General features: G+C 41.9%; 1 pseudogene; it reads right to left on the bottom strand.

The window, feature by feature from the left end:
- Positions 1–869: 869 nt before the first annotated feature.
- Positions 870–3,854, bottom strand: LOC146009691 (uncharacterized; annotated as a pseudogene).
- Between the last annotated feature and the right edge of the window lie 6,495 nt (positions 3,855–10,349).

The following is a 10,349-nucleotide window of genomic DNA, read 5'->3' as shown; positions in this document are numbered from 1 at the left end:
TGGAACGTCCTGTGTTATGGCATCAGCACACCCAAAACCTGGCAACTTCCTGTGAGTAAAATAACAGAAGTGTTTTGTTTTTAAACATCTCAGTATTGCCTGTGTAAACAATGTTATCAGTCAGCATTTTAGTCCATTTTAGCATGCTTTTCTCATACATGTACAGAGATAATGAAATCAGCTCATTACTTCTGATTACAGTATTTACTAATCCATTTACAGTTTCTTTAAAACTAAAACTAAAAATGATATTACAATTCATAATGCACTGATTTCAGCTCTATGTAATCCAAATACTGGTTTGGAAGATTTTAGGAAGTCTTCCTTAACTGGTTACTCTCAATTACCACACATTTATTGTGCTTGTCTTTAATTGTACCAGCTAAACAGACAGACTTAATATTGTTTTTTTTGTTAGCAGTAATAAGAAAAAAACATCTACAAAGCCAAAACGGCTGAGATGTGTACCTAAGAGTATTATTCTTACCATTAGCTGCCACAGAGTGAAAAAGAGAATGAGGAGGGTCTAAGGCAGGCACGTCCAAACCACTCCCCCCCATCCGCCGCAAAACCACACATCCCAGCATGCTTCGCCACAGCCCTAGCATTCCCTAATAGTAAAACCTTGGCAAGGCACGATGGGACCCGTAGCCCCAGATTCCTTGCAGTAAATACTGGCTGCAATATTTTTACACTGCAATTTAGATTTCAGTTTCAACACAACCCACCCACTCTCTCTGCACATGTTACATCTGCCCCACCTGCAGTGCACATGGTTTTGCCCATTTTGGAAACAAATTTGTACTACGATCAGATCTGAATAAGGGCCATATTTAGAATGGTATTTACAAAATGACGTAGAACCATTTCTAAGGTAAGGCAATGCCTCTGCATTTTCCAACAGCCTTATCTCTCTTACACTTTCTGTCTTTTTCATGCTGTTTGCCATGATCGTCTCTGGTTGGAAGCAGCGGCCGCTTGTATGTATTCTTCAGCAAAGGCACATTGCTCTGTAAAGCAGCTTTTTTTTTTTTTAGTCTATTCCCAAGGTTTAAGTTTGCCTTTGTGTGGCTGGTAGCCAAGAGGATGCTATAAACTCACTGGGAGATCAAACTTCAGTTTCCTATTTGTGTTTGGGGTGGTTGCAGTCTTAATGGTAAACTTCATGGGAGTAATGACTGCATCTGGCTCTTGGACAATGGACTGGGAGAAAATGGCACAAAGGGAGAAGACTTTCGGGCAGGTGTCTTTATCATAGAGCTCTTGTGCTCATTATCTTTTGTTCCTTCAGAATAGCGAACATTCATCTTGGATGTGGATAAAGCGGTTGGCTTGAACCCAGATTTCTCTACCAGGATACTCCTACTGGCAGCATTAGAACGCCCATTACGTCTCTGACTTGATTGAGTCTTTGCAGAAGGGAGTGGGCATTTCCATGATGGGGATGGTTTGCTGTGTAGGGACTACTTCTGGAATTTTAATGCTCACTGCTTCTAAATGCTTTTGTTTTCTTTCTATATATAGGTCTATTGACTCCATCTTCTTGAATTGGGCCTCGTGCAGCTTTTTAAAGATTGGGGTTAGTTTGGGTCCAGACTTGGATAACCGACTGGCATATCTTGGAATCTTCCCACCAGGGGGAGCACACACATTGGCTTTAGTTTTGCCTTTTGTAGTTATCTTTGTGTTCTGCTCAGCCATGTCATCCACGGTCCTCGGTCATTTCCACTGATTGACTGCAGTCTCGGGCTTGGTAGTTTTCTCTGGATCTCTATCATTTTTTTATTTATTTTTTATTCAGTGTTTCTTTATTTCATTTTTTTTTTGCAATTCAGAAAATCTTACACACCATATTTGCAAATATACACGTAAACATTTTCCATTTTGTTGTTGTTACAATAATACTACATGTAACGACAGAGTAGCAGAGAGCAGACCTTGCATTAATTACACTACCATAATGTCTTTTATACATTCGTCCTTCTCCTTACATAGCCCCCCGACACTCACCCCCTCCCCCAGTTGCATGTATTGCTCTAACTATTTCCCATTTAATTCATAATATGTGGTTCCTCTTGACTTGTTTAAGCTACCTATATTATTTTTATGCAGTATAATATACTGATTCAATCCACCTACCCCATATTCGTTCAACTTTGTTTTTCATGTTCTAGCGTTTTATGAACTAATTTTTTCCACTGATCCACTTGTGGTCCATCTATTGCCATCCACTTTCTAGCAATTAGCACCTTTGCCATGGCTGTTAACTTTTCCAATAATTGATTATTTATTTCCCTATCTCTTAAATCCTCCATAATACCCAGCAGGCACACCTTGGGGTTGACATTTCTCTCAGCCATCCCTAGTTCGACCAGTATTTGGTCTACTTGGTCCCCTACTTGACCACCTCACATTGCCAAATCATGTGGATAAAGGTTCCCTGGGTTTTTCTACATTTGGGACATATGTCTTCTTTATTTTTATAAAACTTTTTTATTCTTTCTGGAGTAATGTATACACGATGTAGAATGTATAACTGGATCTGCTGGAATCTAATGGACTCCGTTGCCCTTGTTGGTGATGCTAAGGCACTTTTCCATGCTTGGTTATTGATTTCCCCCAGATCCAGTTCCCATTCCTGCTTTGTTTTGTCTATTTGAGGATTTTTGACTTTATCTATTAACTCCTTATAGATTTCAGCTACTTTCACCTTTTTTCCCCTATCTAGTATTTTCTTTACTGGGGAATCTTCCAAGTTTACATATCCCTCCACATACCTTTGATTTAGTTGCCCTCTCAATTGTAGGTATCGAAAAAAATAACCTTTGGGTAGCTCATATTCCTGTTCTAGTTGGTTATACGACTTCAATATCCCGTCCTGATATACTTGACCAATATTTGTTATTCCTACCTTCCCCCAAGTTATCCTTGTTTCTTCCTCACTTATACCTTCCTTCTTCTCCTTTACCTCTTTAACCCACACTGGTATCTCCGGGTCTATTCCCTCATTTCCCATCATTTTATTCACCCGCGCCCATACATTTTTTGCTTGTTTTATTATCGGGTTGTTTGTTCTGTGCAGGTTCCCTATTATAATGGCTTGTCTCAGGGTCATTTTCCCACAATGTTGTAGTACTAGTTTATTTATAATAGTATTATCTTGCTTATTTATCCAAGTTTGGATCTGGCTTACTTGTGCAGCCATGTAATATATCCGGAAGTTTGGTAGCCCTAAGCCACCCGCTTTTTTGGGCCTACTCAGAGTATCACTTTTTATTCTTGCATGGTTTCCTCCCCAGATCAGTGAGGTTGAGATACTTTCTATTCTTTTAAACAGACTATTTGGCAAGTATACTGGTGAGTTTTGAAGTATATATAACAGTTTAGGTAGTATCACCATTTTTATTAAGTTTATCCTTCCTGATACTGTTAAAGGTAGCCTGACCCACGTTCAGACCTTTCCCTGATATGTTTTGGATCTCTATCATTATTGTTTTCCTGAGTAGCCTTCTTCTCAGACATGTGAATCTCGTTGCTAGAACTGGACTTTTCCTTGGAACTAGACTCCTTCAGTTGTTGTATTTTACCCCAACCCCTACGGTAAGTAACATGACAAAGAGAGATCTGCTCTTCCATCTACAGGCTGCACTGGATGTATCTTTGTCACTGAGAGTACAGTTGCCATCAGAGTCATCACTTGTCAAGTCCGCATGGGTACCTGGATGTAAATGTTTTTTTAAAGCCTTGTGTAGTCGATCTGCCTTCAGATTAGCTCTGAGGTTGGCTTTCTTCGCCAGTCTCTGGAGCTCAGAGTACCACAGCGTGTCCAGCTCCTGCAGGGATAGTGCCTCCATGACAGCAGCAACAACAGCGCTCCCAGTCCGGTACAACCGAGCACACAGCAGTGGTAAAGCGCAGATACACTGTCGGTTCTTGGCTCCTGGGGAGACAACGTCTCTGTGTGCTCGCGGCTGCCTGCGATTAGACACAGTATTCTAAATACAGAATCAGTTCTGTTTCTTCTAAGTATGGTTACTGTACTTTTCTCTGTAATGTTTTGAACACATTACCCACCTGACTGCTAATCCCTGCTCTTTCCTTTCACGATCTTTTTATTAACTTGCTAACTCCTCTTTCCAGGAAAACATTCAGGCCACTTCCATCTGTGCTTCCTTTATAATGACGTCTGGTCGTGCCTCTCCTGCCCAGCCAGCAGTGGGAAAAAAGATCTCTTCTCAAAATATGAGCTCTGTCCGAAACAATGACTTTTGTTATGCTGAAAAAATAGAGAGCTATGTGCCAACAGGTATTCCAAGCCAAAAACACTAATTTACTGTAGCTGCGGAGCTTACACATGATGTGACTGTAATGCTGTAAATCAGCATGCAAAATAATGGGCCTTATTCAATGTTGATCGCAGGGCAAATTTGTTCTCAAAATGGGCAAAACCATGTACACTGCAAGAAGGGGGAGGGCAAATGTGTGTTGAACTAAAATTAAAATTGAGGTGTAAAAATAAGGCAGCCAGTATTTGCCCTGCACAGAAACAAAATACTGTAACTCGCACAAATCTAACTCTCTATGCCCATTTTGAGAACAAATTTGTCCTGCTATCAGAACTGAACTAGGTCCAATATTTATGTCATGTTGAATGCATAATGATGATAATAATAATTATCCTTTTTACATAAATAAATTACATATTATACAGAGCTTTGTATTAACCCTTTGAGTGCTAACCTCTCTGTGAGAGATGAACAAAATATCCGCTAAAAGCCAGCTTCGCTCTCCTTTGTTATATAAATTAAAATAAAAAATGTGTAACAAAAGATTATATTTCCTATATAAGGTAAACATTACAGGTCATTATGATGGATAAAAATGTTTGCTTGCCAATTTTCACATCTATTTTGACAAATCCCCTTAGCACTCAAAGGGTTAAGGGCGTAGTTACAAACAAACTGCATGCGTGCCCAAATGTATAGTGTAACAGGTGTTGATAACACTTAATACATAAGGTAATGGATTAAGAAATGGAACTTTTGACATGGGAAGTGTATGCACAGGTATGCTCGTTGCAGCATGTGGCTCTATGTAGCATGGGAGACATACTGTAGCAGGGGAACATGTAGGGGTCAGGCCATCCCTAGGTCCCTATATTACACAACTGGCCCTTCTTTTCCCCTCATGTCAGGGTCCTTCCCAAAGCCTCTAGACTGCCAAAGCAGACCCAACCTCACCGACCACCACCTCCTGCTACACTGTTTACTCTCCTTCCCCCTACCAGTTGCACAACATAGTCATAAAATAGTCATAAAAAGAGAATCACTGTCCTCGTATGGGTGTGACGATCCTCAGCAATTTATGTGCCCTTGGGGATGTGCATCAAGTTCCTAGTGGCAAATACACTACAGGGTATATAGTTGCAGGATCACTCCATTCATTTCTACAGCCATGCACGTGCATGCACCTGTGTGCAGCTGTTCCTTGGGTGCATGCAAAGATGAGGCTGGCTACATCTTTACAATTCTAGACATAAAGCTGAATTTCTTGCAGATTTCAGGTATTGAGTTGTAGGTGGCCACTTTCCTTTAAAGCTCTAGGCAATATTAAATAAATGCTTTCTATTACATGTGCTACAACGCTTTCTATTACCGTGCTTAAAATTGTCTCTAATCTATAATTATTGAGACACTTCCTTAAGGAAGCACTTGAGTATTCCCCCAATTCACCATTACATTTCCAGAGCTGTCAAAACAAATGCATTTCCTCTGCAGCACAGCTGCTCTATTTACTGTCTAAAAACAGTTTGTCTTTTCTTTCAACCATGCATATAAATTGTATCATGCCTCAGTAGTTATATTTCAGAATAGCTTCATTATTTTATTATTGTTATTTGACTTTGGCATTTTTTTCTGCCATATTTCAGCTTTAAATATATTATGCAGCATAATCTCAAGATGGCAGTTTGCTTACTTATCTGTCTGCCGAACATCTGGACTCTTGTGGAAATGTACTGTACTTCCCATCTCACACATGTGCAGTACTGACAAAAGTAACATGGGCCCTTATTCTGGTTGCTGCGGTAATATCCGCGTGCGTTCGTGCCGCCGATGTTTTGTGTCTGCGCATGTGCAGAGGCGTCTCTGCGCATGTGCGAGCGGGGTGTACGGCCAAATCCCGCATGAAATGTGAACACTACGAACAGGGGGTGGAGAGGGGCGTGAAGGGCTATTTGGGCTCATTACCATATGCATACGCCCCGCGTTTCATGGGCGTTCCCATGCAAACGCTGGGAGTACGTATGGTAATGCGGCCATGACGCACTTGTAGGGGGCAGACATATGACATCGCCGGATGTCAGCTGCCCGCCCAGATCCCTGCTTTTGCACGGAAAAATGTCCGTGTGGTCTGAGGTTGCGAGAGCTGGTGGACCACTCGGACCATCGAATGATGGGGGAGGTTCCCTGAGATGGAGGAGACGTATTCCATGAAAAATACACGTGCGGTCCGTTCGGCCAGCTTCTTACCGCGTACGGACGGAGTTGGCGATCCGTATGGAAGGCGGGGTTTCGCACGCACGGTCCTGGCCGCATATTCGGATCCGGCCGCACCGATCAGCATAAGGGCCATAGTGACTAGCATGTGCAGGATTATTGGGTCATGCATGCGCAGTAGGGATAGAAAGTAGAGAGTGCTACTATGTGGTGCTTCCTGATTGGCTGATGGGTCTCCAAGTGACGCAAGTCTTTAGGAAGCACTCCATACTGGAGAAGACATTATTTTACTTACTTGCTGCATAGTTGTCATGCTGAACTGTCATAATTTTTTTTTACAAACCCTGGAAAATAGATAAAAACATTCAGTCAAATTATTTAAATCAAATAGATCAAGTACAGGACCTTGTCTGAATGACAGTTTTGTCCGCTTCCAGACTTTGGGAGCAAATTACTAAATTATAGATTTTGTTCTTATCCAGTACAAGATTTTTATTCCATTTAACCAAGTATGTTAAGGGTGAATATCCAAGGATATAATCAGGGGTCAATTCTCAAACGTGCAGCGGTCAGGTAACTACCACACCTCCCTTAGAGATAGTAAGCGTCTCCTCTTCTCCGTAATCGATATGCGAGGGGAAGGGGGTACCCAATTCTCAGGAAACTTTTCACCAGTACAACGGTAGGTATTCTCCTTCCATAAATCAAGGGTGGTTTTCCCAAAATGAAGAGGAAAGATATATAGTGTAATACCACCCTTTTATTGTACACAGAACACAATTAAAACAATACAAATTACGTCCCCTGGGTAGAGTATGAAGTGGATTTTACCAGATGTGATGGAGAACCAGGTAAAGGCTCCCATATAAGCATGAGTGGATCTCAGATGTCACAGCCCGGGTAGGAATCACACACACGCCTGTAAGGAGTTCCACTATCACAGCTCCCCCAGTCCAAAGCACAGCACAGCACCACCAACGCTTTTCGGACACCTCTGTGTCCTTTTTCAAGGAAAATGGCTGTGAGTCACCTCAGTTTCCTGTCTATGTATTAGCAGGTCCCAGATAGACCCTATCAGCCCCAGCTCTCTCTCTGGCTTGCTTTCTTCCACACACGGTCCATTTAACCAAGTAGTTGGATGAAAGTTGGTCTAGTGCATGGGTCCTCAAACTGTGGCCCTCCAGATGTTGTAAAAATACAATTCCCAGCATGCCTTGCCACAGTTTTAACACTCCCTTATAGGAAAACTGTAGCAAGGCATGCTGGGATTTGTAGTTTCACCACATCTGGAGGGCCGCAGTTTGAGGACCCATGGTCTAGTGTATGGCCAACACTAGTCTGAGTTCCTCTGAGACTTCTGTAGGGAATCAGTATTCTGAGGGTATGCTGATCCTTGCTCTCAATTCTCAACTTATGCCCCGTACACACAAGTTGAGTTCTGTGCTGAGAGGTCTAGTTAAGCACAGATCGCTCAGCACGCAGTGATGTGTGCTGAACTTTCTAGCAGGCCAATATTCTCTGGGGAGAGAACACTGGTGATGACTAAATATCTCTAGCATGCTTGACATATCTAGTCCAGCAATATTGACGTGAGGGCCCACCCATCGCTATCACTGTGGGGTATATACACACACACACAAAGTAATTGTTACTCTAGATGTCACCACTGTTTGCACAGAACTTTGTAGTTTTTTTATTGTCTTGTGATACTAATAGATTGCATTTTACACAGGTTAATAAATAGCTGTAACCTGATTTAGATCCAGCCTTTTTTCATGTTCTCAGAATGATGAGACAGAGGCGGAAGTCTTGAGTAAATGTTTTCCATGGGCATCTGGCAGGGTGCACATGGTGGCAGATAACCGCATAACAGGATGGGGCTGACCGGACAACTTCTCAGGTGGAGGCAACAGGCTGAGTCTTAGGTGCAGCGGCGTCCACCATCTTGCCAATGTTTCTGGTTAGTGCTGGTGCTGGTAGCTTGTACAGGATGTGGCTGTCTCTGGTTTCAGCAGGTGTCCTCTGTACCCCCTGTACCTGCGCCATGTTGGAGACCAGATCAGACCAAGTCTCCTGACTTCCTGCACTAGTGGTTCAGTCCTCTCTCTTAAAAGGAATCAGGTGCTCCACCTCATGGCCAGTACTTCTTGTTACTTACCTGTGTTAAGTGCTTCAGTCCTTAGCCTCTGAGATTATTCTCGCTACATAGGTCCAGTCGCAGTCAACAGTGCATTGCAGTGCCCGCTGTCCAGTCACTGTTATCATCGTGGTCGTATGTTTTGCTTCTGGAGGTTACCCAGATCTTGGCAGCCCTTAAAGTTGCAGCTACCTAAAGTCTTTCCATGTTCACAGCTGTCAAGTCTTCAGCGTCCACAGTTCTTAAAGCCACAGTTACCAAAGTCTTTCCGTGTCCAAAGTTTTCAGCGTCTTCAGTTCTTATAGTCACAGTTAACAAAGTCTTTCAGTGTCCGCAGTTATCAAGTCTTCCGCGTCTGCAATATCTTCAATTGTCAACTACCAAGTCTTCCAGTACTCTTTCCTCATCTTCCCAAGTCTCAGCAACACTTTTCTACAGTCTCCTAAGTCTCAATCAGCAGGCGCTATTTCTTTTAATTCATTAGAGACTGTTTTTGATTAAATTGCATTATCGTTTCCTTTCTTGTTGTATTGCAATCCCTCATTAAAGTCTTACAACCATATCTCAGTTCCATCCAACTTCTTCCAGGATTATCCCAGCCTTCCATTACATGAGTAAACAGTATATTAGACCTAGCTTTCAACCCCCTGCTGGATTTCCAGCGCCACCGCACCCGCCAGTTCCACCAACTCCACCTAGTGTGACAGCAACAAATAAATTAATACATAGAATGTAAGTTCCTTTCCTTGCAGCATTTCATCCTCTCAGTAAATACAATTAAGAATAAATATTATAATACTTATCTTTTATAATGTAAACTGCACAAGCAAATTGGCTAAGGTTAGAAGGAGTAAGGCATGAGATACAGTAGTGAGGCACAACTCTGCCTGTTCTCACTCTCTGTTCAAACCAAGGCCAATGACACAGCCAGTGTTTATTCCCTTCACGTCCTTTATCTATACAGCATGTCCATGTTATTTAAAACATGACTAAACTTAACTCTATGTTGGCCACCAGGCATGTTTATCAGTTCAGATATGTCTAAAAATATGTTCAAAGGGCAATGGACTTCCTGCGCTTTACAAGAGTCAATCAGCTTCATTTAACCTACCAAACATGCTTCTGTCCTTAGATCACTCTAGTCACAGGTCATATCTTAAGTGTCCCTGTCATTCACTTCAGTAAAATCATTAGAGGCATAACATTTCTAATATAAGTAACACTGTACACATCACAAGTACAGGGTTAGTTATGCATCGTAGTCTTGGTATTATTCAAGTTCATCTGCATTACACAATGGATAAGTTCCATCATGTCCCATAAATGTTAGTTGAATATAATTTATAATTCTGTCAATCTTTATCTTTTGGGATTCTTGTTCAATGATTTGTAACGCTTGAAAGTTTGGAGGCTAGAGAAGAATCTTAATGTTTGTGGAAGGGCATTCCTTAAGGTGGGTGCTGCCCGACAAAAATCCTGCAAGTGTAAGTGGGAGCAAGTAATGAGTGTGGATGAGAGACGCAGATGTTGTGCAGAGCGCAGAGGTTGGTTAGGATATATTTGGACATAAGTGAAGAGACACAAGTCGGTATAGTCAGAGTATTGGCTTTGTATGTAAGTAGAAGTATTATATATTGAATGCGGTAATATACAGGCAACCAATGGAGGGACTGACAGAGCGGATCAGCAGACGATGAATGTCTAGCCAGGAAGAT

This window comes from Crinia signifera, chromosome 6, assembly GCF_055691185.1.
Source record: "Crinia signifera chromosome 6, ASM5569118v1, whole genome shotgun sequence".
NCBI classification, from domain to species: domain Eukaryota; kingdom Metazoa; phylum Chordata; class Amphibia; order Anura; family Myobatrachidae; genus Crinia; species Crinia signifera.
Note: the sequence above shows the minus strand (reverse complement) of the source record. Positions and strands in the feature narration are given on the sequence as shown.